This window comes from Leuresthes tenuis, unplaced genomic scaffold, assembly GCF_036924035.1.
Source record: "Leuresthes tenuis unplaced genomic scaffold, fLeuTen1.0.hap1 SCAF_1, whole genome shotgun sequence".
Taxonomy (NCBI): Eukaryota; Metazoa; Chordata; class Actinopteri; order Atheriniformes; family Atherinopsidae; genus Leuresthes; species Leuresthes tenuis.
In genome coordinates, this window is record NW_027325355.1 from 3,037,916 (window position 1) to 3,057,922 (window position 20,007).

Below are 20,007 nucleotides of genomic sequence, written 5' to 3' on the forward strand. Positions count from 1 at the left end.
GAAAGGCTGATATGTAGTGGGCACATCTTGTTCCCTGACGTGATAATTCTCTCCAGCTGAAAATGAGACTCTCAGATCACTTCGTGTCTGCCAACAAAGCAGCAGCAGCTGAAGATGACCAACTTCCTCATGTGTCACAGGGTGATCAGACGTTGCAACAAAAGACATGCAGGTGGTAGAGAGAAGAGAAAAAGCTTACAGCACCTGGTATTCCCAAGCGGTCTCCCACCCAAGTACTAACCAGGCCCAACCCTCCTTGGCTTCCGAGATCAGACGAGGTCAGGCAAATTCAGGGTGGTGTGGCCGTAAGTAACAATGTCTGTGACAAATGTGCATTATATAAGTACAGGAATCATACGGTTCCTCTATGTAACCAGATAATTGCTGAGAAAGGCTGATGTGTAGTGGGCACATCTTCTTCCCTGACGTGATTATTCTCTTCAGCTGAAACTGAGACTCTCAGATCACTTCGTGTCTGCCAACAAAGCAGCAGCAGCTGAAGATGACCACCTTCCTCATGTGTCACAGGGTGATCAGACGTTGCAACAAAAGACATGCAGGTGGTAGAGAAAAGAGAAAAAGCTTACAGCACCTGGTATTCCCAAGCAGTCTCCATCCAAGTACTAACCAGGCCCAACCCTGCTTGGCTTCCGAGATCAGACGAGGTCAGGCATGTTCAGGGTGGTGAGGCCGTAAGCAACAACGTCTCTGACAAATGTGCATTATATAGGTACTGGAATCATACGGTTCCTCTATGCAACCAGATAATTGCCGAGAAAGGCTGAAGTGTAGCGGGCATATCATCTTCTCTGATGTGGTCATTCTCTGCAACTTCAACTGAGACTCTCAGATCACTTCGTGTCTGCCAACAAAGCAGCAGCAGCGGAAGATGACCACCTTCCTCATGTGTCACAGGGTGATCAGACGTTGCAACAAAAGACAAGCAGGTGGTAGAGAGAAGAAAAAAAGCTTACAGCACCTCGTAATCCCGAGAGGTCTCCCATTCAATTACTAACCAGGCCCAACTCTACTTGAATTCCGAGATCAGACATGTTCAGGTTGGTGTGGCCGTAAATAACAATCTCTGTGAACAATGTGCATTATATAGGCAATTGGAATCATATGGTTCCTCTATGTAACCAGATAATTGCAGAGAAAGGCTGATATGTAGTGGGCACATCTTGTTCCCTGACGTGATCATTCTCTCCAGCTGAAAATGAGACTCTCAGATCACTTCGTGTCTGCCAACAAAGCAGCAGCAGCTGAAGATGACCACCTTCCTCATGTGTCACAGGGTGATCAGACGTTGCAACAAAAGACATGCAGGTGGTAGAGAGAAGAGAAGAAGCTTACAGCACCTGGTATTCCCAAGCAGTCTCCCATTCAAGTACTAACCAGGACCAACCCTGCTTGGCTTCTGAGATCAGACGAGGTCGGGCATGTTCAGGGTGGTGTGGCCGTAAGCAGCAATGTATCTGACAAATGTGCATTATATAGGCACTGGAATCATACGGTTCCTCTATGCAACCAGATAATTGCCGAGAAAGGCTGATGTGTAGCGGGTGTATCATCTTCTCTGATGTGATCATTCTCTGCAACTGAAACTGAGACTCTCAGATCACTTCGTGTCTGCCAACAAAGCAGCAGTAGCTGAAGATGACCACCTTCCTCATGTGTCACAGGGTGATCAGACGTTGCAACAAAAGACATGCAGGTGGTTGAGAGAAGAGAAAAAGCTTAAAGCACTTGGTATTCCCAAGTGGTCTCCCATCCAAGTACTAAACAGGTCCAACCCTGCTTGGCTTCCAAGATCAGACGAGGTCTGGTTTATTCAGGGTGGTGTGGCCATACACTTCCTCTATGTAACCAGATAATTGCCGAGAAAGGCTAACTTGTAGTGGGCACATCTTCTTCCCTGACGTGATTATTCTCTGCAGCTGAAACTGAGACTCTCAGATCACTTTGTGTCTGCCAACAAAGCAGCAGCAGCTGAAGATGACCAACTTCCTCATGTGTCACAGGGTGATCAGACGTTGCAACAAAAGACATGCAGGTGGTAGAGAGAAGAGAAAAAGCTTACAGCACCTGGTATTCCCAAGCTGTCTCCCACCCAAGTACTAACCAGGCCCAACCCTGCTTGGCTTCCGAGATCAGACGAGGTCAGGCAAATTCAGGGTGGTGTGGCCGTAAGTAACAATGTCTGTGACAAATGTGCATTATATAAGTACAGGAATCATACGGTTCCTCTATGTAACCAGATAATTGCTGAGAAAGGCTGATGTGTAGTGGGCACATCTTCTTCCCTGACGTGATTATTCTCTTCAGCTGAAACTGAGACTCTCAGATCACTTCGTGTGTGCCAACAAAGCAGCAGCAGCTGAAGATGACCACCTTCCTCATGTGTCACAGGGTGATCAGACGTTGCAACAAAAGACATGCAGGTGGTAGAGAAAAGAGAAAAAGCTTACAGCACCTGGTATTCCCAAGCAGTCTCCATCCAAGTACTAACCAGGCCCAACCCTGCTTGGCTTCCGAGATCAGACGAGGTCAGGCATGTTCAGGGTGGTGAGGCCGTAAGCAACAATGTCTCTGACAAATGTGCATTATATAGGTACTGGAATCATACGGTTCCTCTATGCAACCAGATAATTGCCGAGAAAGGCTGAAGTGTAGCGGGCATATCATCTTCTCTGATGTGGTCATTCTCTGCAACTTAAACTGAGACTCTCAGATCACTTCGTGTCTGCCAACAAAGCAGCAGCAGCTGAAGATGACCATCTTCCTCATGTGTCACAGGGTGATCAGACGTTGCAACAAAAGACATGCAGGTGGTAGAGAGAAGAAAAAAAGTTTACAGCACCTCGTAATCCCAAGAGGTCTCCCATTCAATTACTAACCAGGCCCAACCCTCCTTGGCTTCCGAGATCAGACATGTTCAGGTTGGTGTGGCCGTAAATAACAATCTCTGTGACAAATGTGCATTATATAGGCAATTGGAATCATATGGTTCCTCTATGTAACCAGATAATTGCAGAGAAAGGCTGATATGTAGTGGGCACATCTTGTTCCCTGACGTGATAATTCTCTCCAGCTGAAACTGAGACTCTCAGATCACTTCGTGTCTGCCAACAAAGCAGCAACAGCTGCTGAAGATGACCAACTTCCTCATGTGTCACAGGATGATCAGACGTTGCAACAAAAGACATGCAGGTGGTTGAGAGAAGACAAAAAGCTTATAGCACCTGGTATTCCCAAGCGGTCTCCCACCCAAGTACTAACCAGACCAAACCCTGCTTGGCTTCCGAGATCAGACGAGGTCAGGCAAATTCAGGGTGGTGTGGCCGTAAGTAACAATGTCTGTGACAAATGTGCATTATATAAGTACAGGAATCATACGGTTCCTCTATGTAACCAGATAATTGCTGAGAAAGGCTGATGTGTAGTGGGCACATCTTCTTCCCTGACGTGATTATTCTCTTCAGCTGAAACTGAGACTCTCAGATCACTTCGTTTTTTCCAACAAAGCAGCAGCAGCTGAAGATGACCACCTTCCTCATGTGTCACAGGGTGATCAGACGTTGCAAAAAAACACATGCAGGTGGTAGAGAAAAGAGAAAAAGCTTACAGCACCTGGTATTCCCAAGCAGTCTCCCATCCAAGCACTAACCAGGCCCAACCCTGCTTTGCTTCCAAGATCAGACGAGGTCAGGCATGTTCAGGGTGGTGAGGCCGTAAGCAACAATGTCTCTGACAAATGTGCATTATATAGGTACTGGAATCATACGGTTCCTCTATGCAACCAGATAATTGCCGAGAAAGGCTGATGTGTAGCGGGCATATCATCTTCTCTGATGTGGTCATTCTCTGCAACTTAAACTGAGACTCTCAGATCACTTTGTGTCTGCCAACAAAGCAGCAGCAGCTGAAGATGACCACCTTCCTCATGTGTCACAGGGTGATCAGACGTTGCAACAAAAGACATGCAGGTGGTAGAGAGAAGAAAAAAAGCTTACAGCACCTCGTAATCCCAAGAGGTCTCCCATTCAATTACTAACCAGGCCCAACCCTCCTTGGCTTCCGAGATCAGACATGTTCAGGTTGGTGTGGCCGTAAATAACAATCTCTGTGACAAATGTGCATTATATAGGCAATTGGAATCATATGGTTCCTCTATGTAACCAGATAATTGCAGAGAAAGGCTGATATGTAGTGGGCACATCTTGTTCCCTGACGTGATAATTCTCTCCAGCTGAAAATGAGAGTCTCAGATCACTTCGTGTCTGCCAACAAAGCAGCAGCAGCTGAAGATTACTAACTTCCTCATGTGTCACAGGGTGATCAGACGTTGCAACAAAAGACATGCAGGTGGTTGAGAGAAGAGAAAAAGCTTACAGCACCTGGTATTCCCAAGTGGTCTCCCATCCAAGTACTAACCAGGTCCAACCCTGCTTGGCTTCTGAGATCAGACAAGGTCAGGTTTTTTCAGGGTGGTGTGGCCGTAAGTAACAATATCTGTGAAAAATGTGCAGTATATAAGTACTGGAATCATACACTTCCTCTATGCAACCAGATAATTGCCGAGAAAGGCTAACTTGTAGTGGGCACATCTTCTTCCCTGATGTGATTATTCTCTGCAGCTGAAACTGAGACTCTCAGATCACTTCGTGTCTGCCAACAAAGCAGCAGCAGCTGCTGAAGATGACCAACTTCCTCATGTGTCACAGGATGATCAGACGTTGCAACAAAAGACATGCAGGTGGTAGAGAGAAGAGAAGAAGCTTACAGCAACTGGTATTCCCAAGCAGTCTCCCATCCAAGTACTAACCAGGCCCAACCGTGCTTGGCTTCCAAGATCAGACGAGGTCAGGCATGTTCAGGGTGGTGAGGCCGTAAGCAACAATGTCTCTGACAAATGTGCATTATATAGGTACTGGAATCATACGGTTCCTCTATGCAATCAGATAATTGCCGAGAAAGGCTGATGTGTAGCGGGCATATCATCTTCTCTGATGTGGTCATTCTCTGCAACTTAAACTGAGACTCTCAGATCACTTCGTGTCTGCCAACAAAGCAGCAGCAGCTGAAGATGACCACCTTCCTCATGTGTCACAGGGTGATCAGACGTTGCAACAAAAGACATGCAGGTGGTAGAGAGAAGAGAAGAAGCTTACAGCACCTGGTATTCCCAAGCAGTCTCCCATCCAAGTACTAACCAGGACCAACCCTGCTTGACTTCTGAGATCAGACGAGGTCAGGCATGTTCAGGGTGGTGTGGCCGTAAGCAACAACATATCTGACAAATGTGCATTATATAGGCACTGGAATCATATGGTTCCTCTATGTAACCAGATAATTGCCGAGAAAGGCTGATATGTATTGGGTACATCTTCTTCCCTGACGTGATAATTCTCTCCAACTGAAAATGAGACTCTCAGATCACTTCGTGTCTGCCAACAAAGCAGCAGCAGCTGAAGATGACCACCTTCCTCATGTGTCACAGGGTGATCAGACGTTGCAACAAAAGACATGCAGGTGGTTGAGAGAAGAGAAAAAGCTTACAGCACTTGGTATTCCCAAGTGGTCTCCCATCCAAGTACTAAACAGGCCCAACCCTGCTTTGCTTCCAAGATCAGACGAGGTCTGGTTTATTCAGGGTGGTGTGGCCGTAAGCAACAATATCTGTGACAAATGTGCATTATATAAGTACTGGAACCATACACTTCCTCTATGTAACCAGATAATTGCAGAGAAAGGCTAACTTGTAGTGGGCACATCTTCTTCCCTGATGTGATTATTCTCTGCAGCTGAAACTGAGACTCTCAGATCACTTCGTGTCTGCCAACAAAGCAGCAGCAGCTGCTGAAGATGACCAACTTCCTCATGTGTCACAGGATGATCAGACGTTGCAACAAAAGACATGCAGGTGGTAGAGAGAAGAGAAGAAGCTTACAGCAACTGGTATTCCCAAGCGGACTCCCATCCAAGTACTAACCAGGACCAACCGTGCTATAATTCCGAGATCAGACAAGGTCGGGCATGTTCAGGGTGGTGTGGCCGTAAGCAACAATGTCTCTGACAAATGTGCATTATATAGGTACTGGAATCATACGGTTCCTCTATGCAACCAGATAATTGCCGAGAAAGGCTGATGTGTAGCGGGCATATCATCTTCTCTGATGTGATCATTCTCTGCAACTGAAACTGAGACTCTCAGATCACTTTGTGTCTGCCAACAAAGCAGCAGCAGCTGAAGATGACCACCTTCCTCATGTGTCACAGGGTGATCAGACATTGCAACAAAAGACATGCAGGTGGTCGAGAGAAGAGAAAAAGCTTACAGCACCTGGTATTCCCAAGAGGTCTTCCATCCAAGTACTAAGCACGCCCAACCCTCCTTGGCTTCCGAGATCAGACGAGGTCGGGTATGTTCAGGGTGGTGTGGCCGTAAGCAACCATAACTGTGACAAATGTGCATTATATAGGTACTGGAATCATACAGTTCCTCTATGTAACCAGATAATTGCCGAGAAAAGCTGATAAGTAGTGGGCACATCTTCTTCCCTGACGTGATTATTCTCTTGAGCTGAAAGTGAGACTCTCAGATCACTTTGTGTCTGCCAACAAAGCAGCAGAAGCTGAAGATGACCAACTTCCTCATGTGTCACAGGGTGATCAGACATTGCAACAAAAGACATGCAGGTGGTAGAGAGAAGAAAAAAAGTTTACAGCACCTCGTAATCCCAAGAGGTCTCCCATTCAATTACTAACCAGGCCCAACCCTCCTTGGCTTCCGAGATCAGACATGTTCAGGTTGGTGTGGCCGTAAATAACAATCTCTGTGACAAATGTGCATTATATAGGCAATTGGAATCATATGGTTCCTCTATGTAACCAGATAATTGCAGAGAAAGGCTGATATGTAGTGGGCACATCTTGTTCCCTGACGTGATAATTCTCTCCAGCTGAAACTGAGACTCTCAGATCACTTCGTGTCTGCCAACAAAGCAGCAACAGCTGCTGAAGATGACCAACTTCCTCATGTGTCACAGGATGATCAGACGTTGCAACAAAAGACATGCAGGTGGTTGAGAGAAGACAAAAAGCTTACAGCACCTGGTATTCCCAAGAGGTCTTCCATCCAAGTACTAACCACGCCCAACCCTCCTTGGCTTCCAAGATCAGACGAGGTCGGGCATATTCAGGGTGGTGCGGCCGTAAGTAACAATCTCCGTGACAAATGTGCATTATATAGGCAATGGAATCATACACTTCCTCTATGTAACCAGATAATTGCCGAGAAAGGCTGATATGTAGTGGGCACATCTTCTTCCCTGACGTGATAATTCTCTCCAGCTGAAAATGAGACTCTCAGATCACTTTGTGTCTGCCAACAAAGCAGCAGCAGCTGAAGATGACCAACTTCCTCATGTGTCAAAGGGTGATCAGACGTTGCAACAAAAGACATGCAGGTGGTAGAGAGAAGAGAAAAAGCTTACAGCACCTGGTATTCCCAAGCAGTCTCCCATCCAAGTACTAACCAGGCCCAAACCTGCTTGACTTCCAAGATCAGACGAGGTCGGGCTTATTCAGGGTGGTGTGGCCGTAAGCAACAATATCTGTGACAAATGTGCATTATATAGGTACTGGAATCATATACTTCCTCTATGTAACCAGATAATTGCCGAGAAAAGCTGACTTGTAGTGGGCACATCTTCTTCCCTGATGTGATTATTCTCTGCAGCTGAAATTGAGACTCTCAGATCACTTCGTGTCTGCCAACAAAGAAGCAGCAGCAGCTGAAGATGACCAACTTCCTCATGTGTCACAGGGTGATCAGACGTTGCAACAAAAGACATGCAGGTGGTCGAGAGAAGACAAAAAGCTTACAGCTCCTGGTATTCCCAAGCGGTCTCCCATTTAAGTACTAACCAGGCCCAACCGTCCTTGGCTACCGAGATCAGACGAGGTCGGGCATGTTCAGGGTGGTGTGGCCGTAAGCAACAATGTCTGTGACAAATGTGCATTATATAGGTACTGGAATCATACGGTTCCTCTATGTAACCAGATAATTGCCGAGAAAGGCAGACTTGTAGTGGGCAAATCTTCTTCCCTCATGTGATCATTCTCTGCAACTGAAACTGAGACTCTCAGATCACTTCGTGTCTGCCAACAAAGCAGCAGTAGCTGAAGATGACCAAGAGGTCTTCCATCCAAGTACAAACCAGGCCCAACTGTGCTTGGCTTCCGAGATCAGACGAGGTCGGGCATGTTCAGGGTTGTGTGGCCGTAAGCAACAATGTCTCTGACAAATGTGCATTATATAGGTACTGGAATCATACGGTTCCTCTATGCAACCAGATAATTGCCGAGAAAGGCTGACTTGTAGTGGGCACATCTTCTTCCCTGATGTGATCATTCTCTGCAGCTGAAATTGAGACTCTCAGATCACTTCGTGTCTGCCAACAAAGAAGCAGCAGCTGAAGATGACCAACTTCCTCATGTGTCACAGGGTGATCAGGCGTTGCAACAAAAGACATGCAGGTGGTAGAGAGAAGAGAAAACGCTTACAGTACCTGGTATTCCCAAGAGGTCTTCCATCCAAGTACTAACCACGCCCAACCCTCCTTGGCTTCCAAGATCAGACGAGGTCGGGCATATTCAGGGTGGTGCCGCCGTAAGCAACAATAGCTGTGACAAATGTGCATTATATAGGTACTGGAATCATACACTTCTTCTATGTAACCAGATAATTGCAGAGAAAGGCTGACTTGTAGTGGGCACATCTTCTTCCCTGATGTGATTATTCTCTGCAGCTGAAACTGAGACTCTCAGATCACTTCGTGTCTGCCAACAAAGAAGCAGCAGCTGCTGAAGATGACCAACTTCCTCATGTGTCACAGGATGATCAGACGTTGCAACAAAAGACATGCAGGTGGTAGAGAGAAGAGAAGAAGCTTACAGCACCTGGTATTCCCAAGCAGTCTCCCATCCAAGTACTAAGCAGGCTCAACCCTGCTTGGCTTCCGAGATCAGACGAGGTCGGGCATGTTCAGGGTGGTGTGGCCGTAAGCAACAATGTCTCTGACAAATGTGCATTATATAGGTAGTGGAATCATACGGTTCCTCTATGCAACCAGATAATTGCCGAGAAAGGCTGATGTGTAGCGGGCATATCATCTTCTCTGATGTGATCATTCTCTTCAGCTGAAACTGAGACTCTCAGATCACTTCGTGTCTGCCAACAAAGCAGCAGAAGCTGAAGATGACCAACTTCCTCATGTGTCACAGGGTGATCAGACGTTGCAACAAAAGACATGCAGGTGGTAGAGAGAAGAGAAAAAGCTTAAGGCACCTGGTATTCCCAAGCGGTCTACCATTCAAGTACTAACCAGGCCCAACCCTGCTTGGCTTCCGAGATCAGACGAGGTCGGGCTTATTCAGGGTGGTGTGGCCGTAAGCAACAATATCGGTGACAAATGTGCAATATATAGGTACTGGAATCATACACTTCCTCTATATAACCAGATAATTGCCGAGAAAGGCTGATATGTAGTGGGCACATCTTCTTCCCTGACGTGATAATTCTCTCCAGCTGAAAATTAGACTCTCAGATCACTTTGTGTCTGCCAACAAAGCAGCAGCAGCTGAAGATGACCAACTTCCTCATGTGTCACAGGGTGATCAGACGTTGCAACAAAAGACATGCAGGTGGTAGAGAGAAGAGAAAAAGCTTACAGCACCTGGTATTCCCAGACAGTCTCCCATCCAAGTACTAACCAGGCCCAAACCTGCTTGACTTCCAAGATCAGACGAGGTCGGGCTTATTCAGGGTGGTGTGGCCGTAAGCAACAATATCTGTGACAAATGTGCATTATATAGGTACTGGAATCATACACTTCCTCTATGTAACCAGATAATTGCCGAGAAAGGCTGACTTGTAGTGGGCACATCTTCTTACCTGACGTGATTATTCTCTGCAGCTGAAATTGAGACTCTCAGATCACTTCGTGTCTGCCAACAAAGCAGCAGCAGCTGAAGATGACCAACTTCCTCATGTGTCACAGGGCGATCAGACCTTGCAACAAAATACATGCAGGTGGTAGAGAGAAGAGAAAAAGCTTAAAGCACCTGGCATTCCCAAGGGGTCTCCCATTCAAGTACTAACCAGGTCCAACCCTGCTTGGGTTCCAAGATCAGACAAGGTCAGACATATTCAGGGTGGTTTGGCCGTAAGTAACAATCTCCGTGACAAATGTGCATTATATAGGCAATGGAATCATACACTTCCTCTATGTAACCAGATAATTGCCGAGAAAGGCTGATATGTAGTGGGCACATCTTCTTCCCTGACGTGATAATTCTCTCCAGCTGAAAATTGAGACTCTCAGATCACTTTGTGTCTGCCAACAAAGCAGCAGCAGCTGAAGATGACCAACTTCCTCATGTGTCACAGGGTGATCAGACGTTGCAACAAAAGACATGCAGGTGGTAGAGAGAAGAGAAAAAGCTTACAGCACCTGGTATTCCCAAGGAGTCTCCCATCCAAGTACTAACCAGGCCCAAACCTGCTTGACTTCCAAGATCAGACGAGGTCGGGCTTATTCAGGGTGGTGTGGCCGTAAGCAACAATATCTGTGACAAATGTGCATTATATAGGTACTGGAATCATACACTTCCTCTATGTAACCAGATAATTGCCGAGAAAGGCTGACTTGTAGTGGGCACATCTTCTTCCCTGATGTGATTATTCTCTGCAGCTGAAATTGAGACTCTCAGATCACTTCGTGTCTGCCAACAAAGAAGCAGCAGCAGCTGAAGATGACCAACTTCCTCATGTGTCACAGGGTGATCAGACGTTGCAACAAAAGACATGCAGGTGGTCGAGAGAAGACAAAAAGCTTACAGCTCCTGGTATTCCCAAGCGGTCTTCCATTTAAGTACTAACCAGGCCCAACCGTCCTTGGCTACCGAGATCAGACGAGGTCGGGCATGTTCAGGGTGGTGTGGCCGTAAGCAACTATGTCTGTGACAAATGTGCATTATATAGGTACTGGAATCATACGGTTCCTCTATGTAACCAGATAATTGCCGAGAAAGGCTGACTTGTAGTGGGCAAATCTTCTAAAAGACATGCAGGTGGTCGAGAGAAGAGAAAAAGCTTACAGCACCTGGTATTCCCAAGAGGTCTTCCATCCAAGTATTAACCACGCCCAACCCTCCTTGGCTTCCGAGATCAGACGAGGTCGGGTATGTTCAGGGTGGTGTGGCCGTAAGCAAGCATAACTGTGACAAATGTGCATTATATAGGGACTGGAATCATACAGTTCCTCTATGTAACCAGATAATTGCCAAGAAAAGCTGATAAGTAGTGGGCACATCTTCTTCCCTGACGTGATTATTCTCTCGAGCTGAAACTGAGACTCTCAGATCACTTTGTGTCTGCCAACAAAGCAGCAGAAGCTGAAGATGACCAACTTCCTCATGTGTCACAGGGTGATCAGACGTTGCAACAAAAGACATGCAGGTGGTACAGAGAAGAGAAAAAGCTTACAGCACCTCGTATTCCCAAGAGGTCTTCCATCCAAGTACAAACCAGGCCAAACTGTGCTTGGCTTCCGAGATCAGACGAGGTCAGGCATGTTCAGGGTTGTGTGGCCGTAAGCAACAATGTCTCTGACAAATGTGCATTATATAGGTACTGGAATCATACGGTTCCTCTATGCAACCAGATAATTTCCGAGAAAGGCTGATGTGTAGCGGGCATATCATCTTCTCTGATGTGATCATTCTCTGCAACTGAAACTGAGACTCTCAGATCACTTCGTGTCAGCCAACAAAGCAGCAGCAGCTGAAGATGACCAACTTCCTCATGTGTCACAGGGTGATCAGACGTTGCAACAAAAGACATGCAGGTGGTAGAGAGAAGAGAAAAAGCTTACAGCACCTGGTATTCCGAAGTGGTCTCCCATCCAAGTACTAACCAGGCCCAACCCTGCTTTTCTTCCAAGATCAGACGAGGTCAGGCATATTCAGGGTGGTGCGGCCGTAAGCAACAATAGCTGTGACAAATGTGCATTATATAGGTACTGGAATCATACACTTCTTCTATGTAACCAGATAATTGCAGAGAAAGGCTGACTTGTAGTGGGCACATCTTCTTCCCTGACGTGATTATTCTCTGCAACTGAAACTGAGACTCTCAGATCACTTTGTGTCTGCCAACAAAGCAGCAGCAGCTGAAGATGACCAACTTCCTCATGTGTCACAGGGTGATCAGACGTTGCAACAAAAGACATGCAGGTGGTAGAGAGAAGAGAAGAAGCTTACAGCACCTGGTATTCCCAAGCAGTCTCCCATCCAAGCACTAAGCAGGCTCAACCCTGCTTAGCTTCCGAGATCAGACGAGGTCGGGCATGTTCAGGGTGGTGTGGCCGTAAGCAACAATGTCTCTGACAAATGTGCATTATATAGGTACTGGAATCATACAATTCCTCTATGCAACCAGATAATTGCCGAGAAAGGCTGATGTGTAGCGGGCATATCATCTTCTCTGATGTGATCATTCTCTTCAGCTGAAACTGAGACTCTCAGATCACTTCGTGTCTGCCAACAAAGCAGCAGAAGCTGAAGATGACCAACTTCCTCATGTGTCACAGGGTGATCAGACGTTGCAACAAAAGACATGCAGGTGGTCGAGAGAAGAGAAAAAGCTTACAGCACCTGGTATTCCCAAGCGGTCTACCATTCAAGTACTAACCAGGCCCAACCCTGCTTGGCTTCCGAGATCAGACGAGGTCGGGCTTATTCAGGGTGGTGTGGCCGTAAGCAACAATATCGGTGACAAATGTGCATTATATAGGTACTGGAATCATACACTTCCTCTGTGTAACCAGATAATTGCCGAAAAAGGCTGACTTGTAGTGGGTTCATCTTCCTCCTTGATGTGATTATTCTCTTCAGCTGAAACTGAGACTCTCAGATCACCTCGTGTCTATCAACAAAGCAGCAGCAGCTGAAGATGACCAACTTCCTCATGTGTCACAGGGTGATCAGACGTTGCAACAAAAGACATGCAGGTGGTCCAGAGAAGAGAAAAAGCTTACAGCACCTGGTATTCCCAAGCGGTCTCTCATCAAAGTACTAACCAGGCCCAACCCTCCTTGGCTTCTGAGATCACACGAGATTGGGCATATTCAGGGTGGTTTGGCCGTAAGCAACAATGTCTGTGACAAATGTGCATTATATAGGCAATGGAATCATATGGTTCCTCTATGTAACAAGATAATTGCCGAAAAAGTCTGATATATAGTGGGCACATCTTGTTCCCTGACGTGATAATTTTCTCCAGCTGAAAATGAGACTCTAAGATCACTTCGTGTCTGCCAACAAAGCAGCAGAAAATGAAGATGACCAACTTCCTCATGTGTCACAGGGTGATCAGACGTTGCAACAAAAGACATGCAGGTGGTTGAGAGAAGAGAAAAAGCTTACAGCACCTGATAATCCCAAGCAGTCTCCCATCCAAGTACTAACCAGGCACAACCCTGCTTGGCTTCCGAGATCAGACGAGGTCAGGCATATTCAGGGTGGTGTGGCCGTAAGCAACAATGTCTGTGACAAATGTAAATTGTATAGGTACTGGAATCATACGTTTCCTCTATATAACCAGATAATTGCAGAGAAAGGCTGATAAATAGTGGGCACATCTTCTTCCCTGACGTGATTATTCTCTCCAGCTGAAAATGAGACTCTCAGATCACTTCGTGTCTGCCAACAAAGCAGCAGCAGCTGAAGATGACCAACTTCCTCATGTGTCAGAGGGCGATCAGACCTTGCAACAAAATACATGCAGGTGGTAGAGAGAAGAGAAAAAGCTTACAGCACCTGGCATTCCCAAGGGGTCTCCCATTCAAGTACTAACCAGGCCCAACCCTGCTTGGGTTCCGAGATCAGTCGAGGTCGGGCATATTCAGGGTGGTGTGGCCGTAAGTAACAATGTCTGTGAAAAATGTGCATTATATAGGAACTGGAATAATACAGTTCCTCTATGTAACCAGATAATTGCAGAGAAAGGCTAACTTGTTGTGGGCACATCTTCTTCCTTGATGTTATTATTCTCTGCAGCTGAAACTGAGACTCTCAGATCACTTCGTGTCTGCTAACAAAGCAGCAGCAGCTGAAGATGACCAACTTCCTCATGTGTCACAGGGCGATCAGACATTGCAACAAAAGACATGTAGGTGGTAGAGAGAAGAGAAAAAGCTTACAGCACCTGGTATTCCCAAGCGGTGTCCCATCAAAGTACTAACCAGGCCCAGCCCCCCTTGGCTTCCGAGATCAGACAAGGTCAGACATATTCAGGGTAGTTTGGCCATAAGTAACAATCTCCGTGACAAATGTGCATTATATAGGCAATGGAATCATACACTTCCTCTATGTAACCAGATAATTGCCGAGAAAGGCTGATATGTAGTGGGCACATCTTCTTCCCTGACGTGATAATTCTCTCCAGCTGAAAATGAGACTCTCAGATCACTTTGTGTCTGCCAACAAAGCAGCAGCAGCTGAAGATGACCAACTTCCTCATGTGTCACAGGGTGATCAGACGTTGCAACAAAAGACATGCAGGTGGTAGAGAGAAGAGAAAAAGCTTACAGCACCTGGTATTCCAAAGCAGTCTCCCATCCAAGTACTAACCAGGCCCAAACCTGCTTGACTTCCAAGATCAGACGAGGTCGGGCTTATTCAGGGTGGTGTGGCCGTAAGCAACAATATCTGTGACAAATGTGCATTATATAGGTACTGGAATCATACACTTCCTCTATGTAACCAGATAATTGCCGAGAAAGGCTGACTTGTAGTGGGCACATCTTCTTCCCTGATGTGATTATTCTCTGCAGCTGAAATTGAGACTATCAGATCACTTCGTGTCTGCCAACAAAGAAGCAGCAGCAGCTGAAGATGACCAACTTCCTCATGTGTCACAGGAGGATCAGACGTTGCCACAAAAGACATTCAGGTGGTCCAGAGAAGAGATAAAGCTTACAGCACCTGGTATTCCCAAGCAGTCTCCCATTTAAGTACTAACCAGGCCCAACCCTCCTTGGCTTCCGAGATCAGACGAGGTCGGGCATGTTCAGGGTGGTGTGGCCGTAAGCAACCATAACTGTGACAAATGTGCATTATATAGGTACTGGAATCATACACTTCCTCTATGTAACCAGATAATTGCCGAGAAAGGCTGACTTGTAGTGGGCACATCTTCTTCCCTGACGTGATTATTCTCTGCAGCTGAAATTGAGACTCTCAGATCACTTCGTGTCTGCCAACAAAGCAGCAGCAGCTGAAGATGACCAACTTCCTCATGTGTCACAGGGCGATCAGACCTTGCAACAAAATACATGCAGGTGGTAGAGAGAAGAGAAAAAGCTTAAAGCACCTGGCATTCCCAAGGGGTCTCCCATTCAAGTACTAACCAGGTCCAACCCTGCTTGGGTTCCAAGATCAGACAAGGTCAGACATATTCAGGGTGGTTTGGCCGTAAGTAACAATCTCCGTGACAAATGTGCATTATATAGGCAATGGAATCATACACTTCCTCTATGTAACCAGATAATTGCCGAGAAAGGCTGATATGTAGTGGGCACATCTTCTTCCCTGACGTGATAATTCTCTCCAGCTGAAAATTAGACTCTCAGATCACTTTGTGTCTGCCAACAAAGCAGCAGCAGCTGAAGATGACCAACTTCCTCATGTGTCAAAGGGTGATCAGACGTTGCAACAAAAGACATGCAGGTGGTAGAGAGAAGAGAAAAAGCTTACAGCACCTGGTATTCCCAAGCAGTCTCCCATCCAAGTACTAACCAGGCCCAAACCTGCTTGACTTCCAAGATCAGATGAGGTCGAGCTTATTCAGGGTGGTGTGGCCGTAAGCAACAATATCTGTGACAAATGTGCATTATATAGGTACTGGAATCATACACTTCCTCTATGTAACCAGATAATTGCCGAGAAAGGCTGACTTGTAGTGGGCACATCTTCTTCCCTGATGTGATTATTCTCTGCAGCTGAAATTGAGACTCTCAGATCACTTCGTGTCTGCCAACAAAGAAGCAGCAGCAGCTGAAGATGACCAACTTCCTCATGTGTCACAGGGTGATCAGACGTTGCAACAAAAGACATGCAGGTGGTCGAGAGAAGACAAAAAGCTTACAGCTCCTGGTATTCCCAAGCGGTCTCCCATTTAAGTACTAACCAGGCCCAACCCTCCTTAGCTACCGAGATCAGACGAGGTCGGGCATGTTCAGGGTGGTGTGGCCGTAAGCAACAATGTCTGTGACAAATGTGCATTATATAGGTACTGGAATCATACGGTTCCTCTATGTAACCAGATAATTGCCGAGAAAGGCAGACTTGTAGTGGGCAAATCTTCTTCCCTCATGTGATCATTCTCTGCAGCTGAAACTGAGACTCTCAGATCACTTCGTGTCTGCCAACAAAGCAGCAGCAGCTGAAAATGACCAACTTCCTCATGTGTCACAGGGTGATCAGACGTTGCAACAAAAGACATGCAGGTGGTCGAGAGAAGAGAAAAAGCTTACAGCACCTGGTATTCCCAAGAGGTCTTCCATCCAAGTACTAACCACGCCCAACCCTCCTTGGCTTCCGAGATCAGACGAGGTCGGGCATGTTCAGGGTGGTGTGGCCGTAAGCAACAATGTCTCTGACAAATGTGCATTATATAGGTACTGGAATCATACGGTTCCTCTATGCAACCAGATCATTTCCGAGAAAGGCTGACTTGTAGTGGGCACATCTTCTTCCCTGACGTGATTATTCTCTGCAGCTGAAACTGAGACTCTCAGATCACTTTGTGTCTGCCAACAAAGCAGCAGAAGCTGAAGATGACCAACTTCCTCATGTGTCACAGGGTGATCAGACGTTGCAACAAAAGACATGCAGGTGGTAGAGAGAAGAGAAAAAGCTTACAGCACCTGGTATTCCCAGAGAGTCTACCATCCAAGTACTAACCAGGCCAAAACCTGCTTGGCTTCCGAGATCAGACGTGGTCAGGCATTTTCAGGGTGGTGTGGCCGTAATTAACCACAACTGTGACAAATGTGCATTATAAAGGTACTGGAATCATACAGTTCCTCTATGTAACCAGATAATTGCCGAGAAAAGCTGATAAGTAGTGGGCACATCTTCTTCCCTGACGTGATTATTCTCTCGAGCTGAAACTGAGACTCTCAGATCACTTCGTGTCTGCCAACAAAGCAGCAGAAGCTGAAGATGACCAACTTCCTCATGTGTCACAGGGTGATCAGACGTTGCAACAAAAGACATGCAGGTGGTAGAGAGAAGAGAAAAAGCTTACAGCACCTCGTATTCCCAAGAGGTCTTCCATCCAAGTACAAACCAGGCCCAACTGTGCTTGGCTTCCGAGATCAGACGAGGTCGGGCATGTTCAGGGTTGTGTGGCCGTAAGCAACAATGTCTCTGACAAATGTGCATTATATAGGTACTGGAATCATACGGTTCCTCTATGCACCCAGATAATTGCTGAGAAAGGCTGATGTGTAGTGGGCAAATCTTCTTCCTTGACGTGATTATTCTCTTCAGCTGAAACTGAGACTCTCAGATCACTTCGTGTCTGCCAACAAAGCAGCAGCAGCTGAAGATGACCAACTTCCTCATGTGTCAGAGGGCGATCAGACCTTGCAACAAAATACATGCAGGTGGTAGAGAGAAGAGAAAAAGCTTACAGCACCTGGTATTCCCAAGCGGTCTCTCATCAAAGTACTAACCAGGCCCAACCCTCCTTGGCTTCTGAGATCACACGAGATTGGGCATATTCAGGGTGGTTTGGCCGTAAGCAACAATCTCTGTGACAAATGTGCATTATATAGGCAATGGAATCATATGGTTCCTCTATGTAACAAGATAATTGCCGAAAAAGTCTGATATATAGTGGGCACATCTTGTTCCCTGACGTGATAATTTTCTCCAGCTGAAAATGAGACTCTAAGATCACTTCGTGTCTGCCAACAAAGCAGCAGAAAATGAAGATGACCAACTTCCTCATGTGTCACAGGGTGATCAGACGTTGCAACAAAAGACATGCAGGTGGTTGAGAGAAGAGAAAAAGCTTACAGCACCTGATAATCCCAAGCGGTCTCCCATCCAAGTACTAACCAGGCACAACCCTGCTTGGCTTCCGATATCAGACGAGGTCGGGCATATTCAGGGTGGTGTGGCCGTAAGCAACAATGTCTGTGACAAATGTAAATTGTATAGGTACTGGAATCATACGTTTCCTCTATATAACCAGATAATTGCAGAGAAAGGCTGATAAATAGTGGGCACATCTTCTTCCCTGACGTGATTATTCTCTCCAGCTGAAAATGAGACTCTCAGATCACTTCGTGTCTGCCAACAAAGCAGCAGCAGCTGAAGATGACCAACTTCCTCATGTGTCAGAGGGCGATCAGACCTTGCAACAAAATACATGCAGGTGGTAGAGAGAAGAGAAAAAGCTTACAGCACCTGGCATTCCCAAGGGGTCTCCCATTCAAGTACTAACCAGGCCCAACCCTGCTTGGGTTCCGAGATCAGTCGAGGTCGGGCATATTCAGGGTGGTGTGGCCGTAAGTAACAATGTCTGTGAAAAATGTGCATTATATAGGTACTGGAATAATACAGTTCCTCTATGTAACCAGATAATTGCAGAGAAAGGCTAACTTGTTGTGGGCACATCTTCTTCCTTGATGTTATTATTCTCTGCAGCTGAAACTGAGACTCTCAGATCACTTCGTGTCTGCTAACAAAGCAGCAGCAGCTGAAGATGACCAACTTCCTCATGTGTCACAGGGCGATCAGACATTGCAACAAAAGACATGTAGGTGGTAGAGAGAAGAGAAAAAGCTTACAGCACCTGGTATTCCCAAGCGGTGTCCCATCAAAGTACTAACCAGGCCCAGCCCCCCTTGGCTTCCGAGATCAGACAAGGTCAGACATATTCAGGGTGGTTTGGCCATAAGTAACAATCTCCGTGACAAATGTGCATTATATAGGCAATGGAATCATACACTTCCTCTATGTAACCAGATAATTGCCGAGAAAGGCTGATATGTAGTGGGCACATCTTCTTCCCTGACATGATAATTCTCTCCAGCTGAAAATGAGACTCTCAGATCACTTTGTGTCTGCCAACAAAGCAGCAGCAGCTGAAGATGACCAACTTCCTCATGTGTCACAGGGTGATCAGACGTTGCAACAAAAGACATGCAGGTGGTAGAGAGAAGAGAAAAAGCTTACAGCACCTGGTATTCCCAAGCTGTCTCCCATCCAAGTACTAACCAGGCCCAAACCTGCTTGACTTCCAAGATCAGACGAGGTCGGGCTTATTCAGGGTGGTGTGGCCGTAAGCAACAATATCTGTGACAAATGTGCATTATATAGGTACTGGAATCATACACTTCCTCTATGTAACCAGATAATTGCCGAGAAAGGCTGACTTGTAGTGGGCACATCTTCTTCCCTGATGTGATTATTCTCTGCAGCTGAAATTGAGACTATCAGATCACTTCGTGTCTGCCAACAAAGAAGCAGCAGCAGCTGAAGATGACCAACTTCCTCATGTGTCACAGGAGGATCAGACGTTGCCACAAAAGACATTCAGGTGGTCCAGAGAAGAGATAAAGCTTACAGCACCTGGTATTCCCAAGCAGTCTCCCATTTAAGTACTAACCAAGCCCAACCCTCCTTGGCTTCCGAGATCAGACGAGGTCGGGCATGTTCAGGGTGGTGTGGCCGTAAGCAACATGGTCTGTGACAAATGTGCATTATATAGGTACTGGAATCATACGGTTCCTCTATGTAACCAGATAATTGCCGAGAAAGGCTGACTTGTAGTGGGCACATCTTCTTCCCTGATGTGATTATTCTCTGCAGCTGAAACTGAGACTCTCAGATCACTTCGTGTCTGCAAACAAAGCAGCAGAAGCT

At 46.4% G+C, this 20,007-nt stretch overlaps 3 non-coding genes and 44 pseudogenes across 3 annotated transcripts; all 47 read right to left on the reverse strand.

Moving 5' to 3' along the window:
• Nucleotides 1-192: 192 nt before the first annotated feature.
• Nucleotides 193-311, reverse strand: LOC140305579 (5S ribosomal RNA; annotated as a pseudogene).
• Nucleotides 312-580: 269 nt separating this feature from the next.
• On the reverse strand, nt 581-698 carry LOC140315908 (5S ribosomal RNA; annotated as a pseudogene).
• A 648-nt stretch (nt 699-1,346) lies between these two features.
• Nucleotides 1,347-1,465, reverse strand: LOC140308675 (5S ribosomal RNA; annotated as a pseudogene).
• A 269-nt stretch (nt 1,466-1,734) lies between these two features.
• LOC140296135 (5S ribosomal RNA) lies at nt 1,735-1,853 on the reverse strand (annotated as a pseudogene).
• A 220-nt stretch (nt 1,854-2,073) lies between these two features.
• On the reverse strand, nt 2,074-2,192 carry LOC140315856 (5S ribosomal RNA; annotated as a pseudogene).
• Nucleotides 2,193-2,461: 269 nt separating this feature from the next.
• LOC140315912 (5S ribosomal RNA) lies at nt 2,462-2,579 on the reverse strand (annotated as a pseudogene).
• Nucleotides 2,580-3,230: 651 nt separating this feature from the next.
• On the reverse strand, nt 3,231-3,349 carry LOC140291310 (5S ribosomal RNA; annotated as a pseudogene).
• Nucleotides 3,350-3,618: 269 nt separating this feature from the next.
• LOC140281382 (5S ribosomal RNA) lies at nt 3,619-3,737 on the reverse strand (annotated as a pseudogene).
• A 648-nt stretch (nt 3,738-4,385) lies between these two features.
• Nucleotides 4,386-4,504, reverse strand: LOC140298904 (5S ribosomal RNA). The gene has a single exon (XR_011914501.1). It is a non-coding gene; the product is annotated as a 5S ribosomal RNA (ribosomal RNA).
• A 272-nt stretch (nt 4,505-4,776) lies between these two features.
• On the reverse strand, nt 4,777-4,895 carry LOC140292670 (5S ribosomal RNA; annotated as a pseudogene).
• A 269-nt stretch (nt 4,896-5,164) lies between these two features.
• On the reverse strand, nt 5,165-5,283 carry LOC140297590 (5S ribosomal RNA). The gene has a single exon (XR_011913313.1). It is a non-coding gene; the product is annotated as a 5S ribosomal RNA (ribosomal RNA).
• A 269-nt stretch (nt 5,284-5,552) lies between these two features.
• On the reverse strand, nt 5,553-5,671 carry LOC140317629 (5S ribosomal RNA; annotated as a pseudogene).
• Nucleotides 5,672-5,943: 272 nt separating this feature from the next.
• On the reverse strand, nt 5,944-6,062 carry LOC140295852 (5S ribosomal RNA; annotated as a pseudogene).
• A 269-nt stretch (nt 6,063-6,331) lies between these two features.
• On the reverse strand, nt 6,332-6,450 carry LOC140319715 (5S ribosomal RNA; annotated as a pseudogene).
• A 651-nt stretch (nt 6,451-7,101) lies between these two features.
• Nucleotides 7,102-7,220, reverse strand: LOC140292675 (5S ribosomal RNA; annotated as a pseudogene).
• A 269-nt stretch (nt 7,221-7,489) lies between these two features.
• Nucleotides 7,490-7,608, reverse strand: LOC140297783 (5S ribosomal RNA; annotated as a pseudogene).
• A 272-nt stretch (nt 7,609-7,880) lies between these two features.
• LOC140280396 (5S ribosomal RNA) lies at nt 7,881-7,999 on the reverse strand (annotated as a pseudogene).
• A 562-nt stretch (nt 8,000-8,561) lies between these two features.
• LOC140295386 (5S ribosomal RNA) lies at nt 8,562-8,680 on the reverse strand (annotated as a pseudogene).
• A 272-nt stretch (nt 8,681-8,952) lies between these two features.
• LOC140300116 (5S ribosomal RNA) lies at nt 8,953-9,071 on the reverse strand (annotated as a pseudogene).
• A 269-nt stretch (nt 9,072-9,340) lies between these two features.
• LOC140300974 (5S ribosomal RNA) lies at nt 9,341-9,459 on the reverse strand (annotated as a pseudogene).
• Nucleotides 9,460-9,728: 269 nt separating this feature from the next.
• On the reverse strand, nt 9,729-9,847 carry LOC140301665 (5S ribosomal RNA; annotated as a pseudogene).
• Nucleotides 9,848-10,116: 269 nt separating this feature from the next.
• Nucleotides 10,117-10,235, reverse strand: LOC140297113 (5S ribosomal RNA; annotated as a pseudogene).
• Nucleotides 10,236-10,505: 270 nt separating this feature from the next.
• LOC140298545 (5S ribosomal RNA) lies at nt 10,506-10,624 on the reverse strand (annotated as a pseudogene).
• A 272-nt stretch (nt 10,625-10,896) lies between these two features.
• Nucleotides 10,897-11,015, reverse strand: LOC140290903 (5S ribosomal RNA; annotated as a pseudogene).
• Nucleotides 11,016-11,156: 141 nt separating this feature from the next.
• Nucleotides 11,157-11,275, reverse strand: LOC140268820 (5S ribosomal RNA; annotated as a pseudogene).
• A 269-nt stretch (nt 11,276-11,544) lies between these two features.
• LOC140292846 (5S ribosomal RNA) lies at nt 11,545-11,663 on the reverse strand (annotated as a pseudogene).
• Nucleotides 11,664-11,932: 269 nt separating this feature from the next.
• Nucleotides 11,933-12,051, reverse strand: LOC140304957 (5S ribosomal RNA; annotated as a pseudogene).
• A 269-nt stretch (nt 12,052-12,320) lies between these two features.
• LOC140314303 (5S ribosomal RNA) lies at nt 12,321-12,439 on the reverse strand (annotated as a pseudogene).
• Nucleotides 12,440-12,708: 269 nt separating this feature from the next.
• On the reverse strand, nt 12,709-12,827 carry LOC140297885 (5S ribosomal RNA). Its single transcript, XR_011913581.1, has one exon. It is a non-coding gene; the product is annotated as a 5S ribosomal RNA (ribosomal RNA).
• A 269-nt stretch (nt 12,828-13,096) lies between these two features.
• LOC140290772 (5S ribosomal RNA) lies at nt 13,097-13,215 on the reverse strand (annotated as a pseudogene).
• A 269-nt stretch (nt 13,216-13,484) lies between these two features.
• Nucleotides 13,485-13,603, reverse strand: LOC140288833 (5S ribosomal RNA; annotated as a pseudogene).
• A 269-nt stretch (nt 13,604-13,872) lies between these two features.
• Nucleotides 13,873-13,991, reverse strand: LOC140307394 (5S ribosomal RNA; annotated as a pseudogene).
• Nucleotides 13,992-14,260: 269 nt separating this feature from the next.
• On the reverse strand, nt 14,261-14,379 carry LOC140296408 (5S ribosomal RNA; annotated as a pseudogene).
• A 269-nt stretch (nt 14,380-14,648) lies between these two features.
• Nucleotides 14,649-14,767, reverse strand: LOC140317578 (5S ribosomal RNA; annotated as a pseudogene).
• Nucleotides 14,768-15,039: 272 nt separating this feature from the next.
• Nucleotides 15,040-15,158, reverse strand: LOC140300756 (5S ribosomal RNA; annotated as a pseudogene).
• A 269-nt stretch (nt 15,159-15,427) lies between these two features.
• On the reverse strand, nt 15,428-15,546 carry LOC140297115 (5S ribosomal RNA; annotated as a pseudogene).
• A 269-nt stretch (nt 15,547-15,815) lies between these two features.
• Nucleotides 15,816-15,934, reverse strand: LOC140304913 (5S ribosomal RNA; annotated as a pseudogene).
• A 272-nt stretch (nt 15,935-16,206) lies between these two features.
• On the reverse strand, nt 16,207-16,325 carry LOC140300065 (5S ribosomal RNA; annotated as a pseudogene).
• A 269-nt stretch (nt 16,326-16,594) lies between these two features.
• On the reverse strand, nt 16,595-16,713 carry LOC140305468 (5S ribosomal RNA; annotated as a pseudogene).
• A 269-nt stretch (nt 16,714-16,982) lies between these two features.
• On the reverse strand, nt 16,983-17,101 carry LOC140295206 (5S ribosomal RNA; annotated as a pseudogene).
• Nucleotides 17,102-17,370: 269 nt separating this feature from the next.
• On the reverse strand, nt 17,371-17,489 carry LOC140294009 (5S ribosomal RNA; annotated as a pseudogene).
• A 269-nt stretch (nt 17,490-17,758) lies between these two features.
• On the reverse strand, nt 17,759-17,877 carry LOC140290773 (5S ribosomal RNA; annotated as a pseudogene).
• A 269-nt stretch (nt 17,878-18,146) lies between these two features.
• Nucleotides 18,147-18,265, reverse strand: LOC140281781 (5S ribosomal RNA; annotated as a pseudogene).
• A 269-nt stretch (nt 18,266-18,534) lies between these two features.
• LOC140307400 (5S ribosomal RNA) lies at nt 18,535-18,653 on the reverse strand (annotated as a pseudogene).
• A 269-nt stretch (nt 18,654-18,922) lies between these two features.
• On the reverse strand, nt 18,923-19,041 carry LOC140295138 (5S ribosomal RNA; annotated as a pseudogene).
• Nucleotides 19,042-19,310: 269 nt separating this feature from the next.
• LOC140269463 (5S ribosomal RNA) lies at nt 19,311-19,429 on the reverse strand (annotated as a pseudogene).
• A 272-nt stretch (nt 19,430-19,701) lies between these two features.
• On the reverse strand, nt 19,702-19,820 carry LOC140310002 (5S ribosomal RNA; annotated as a pseudogene).
• Nucleotides 19,821-20,007: the final 187 nt, after the last annotated feature.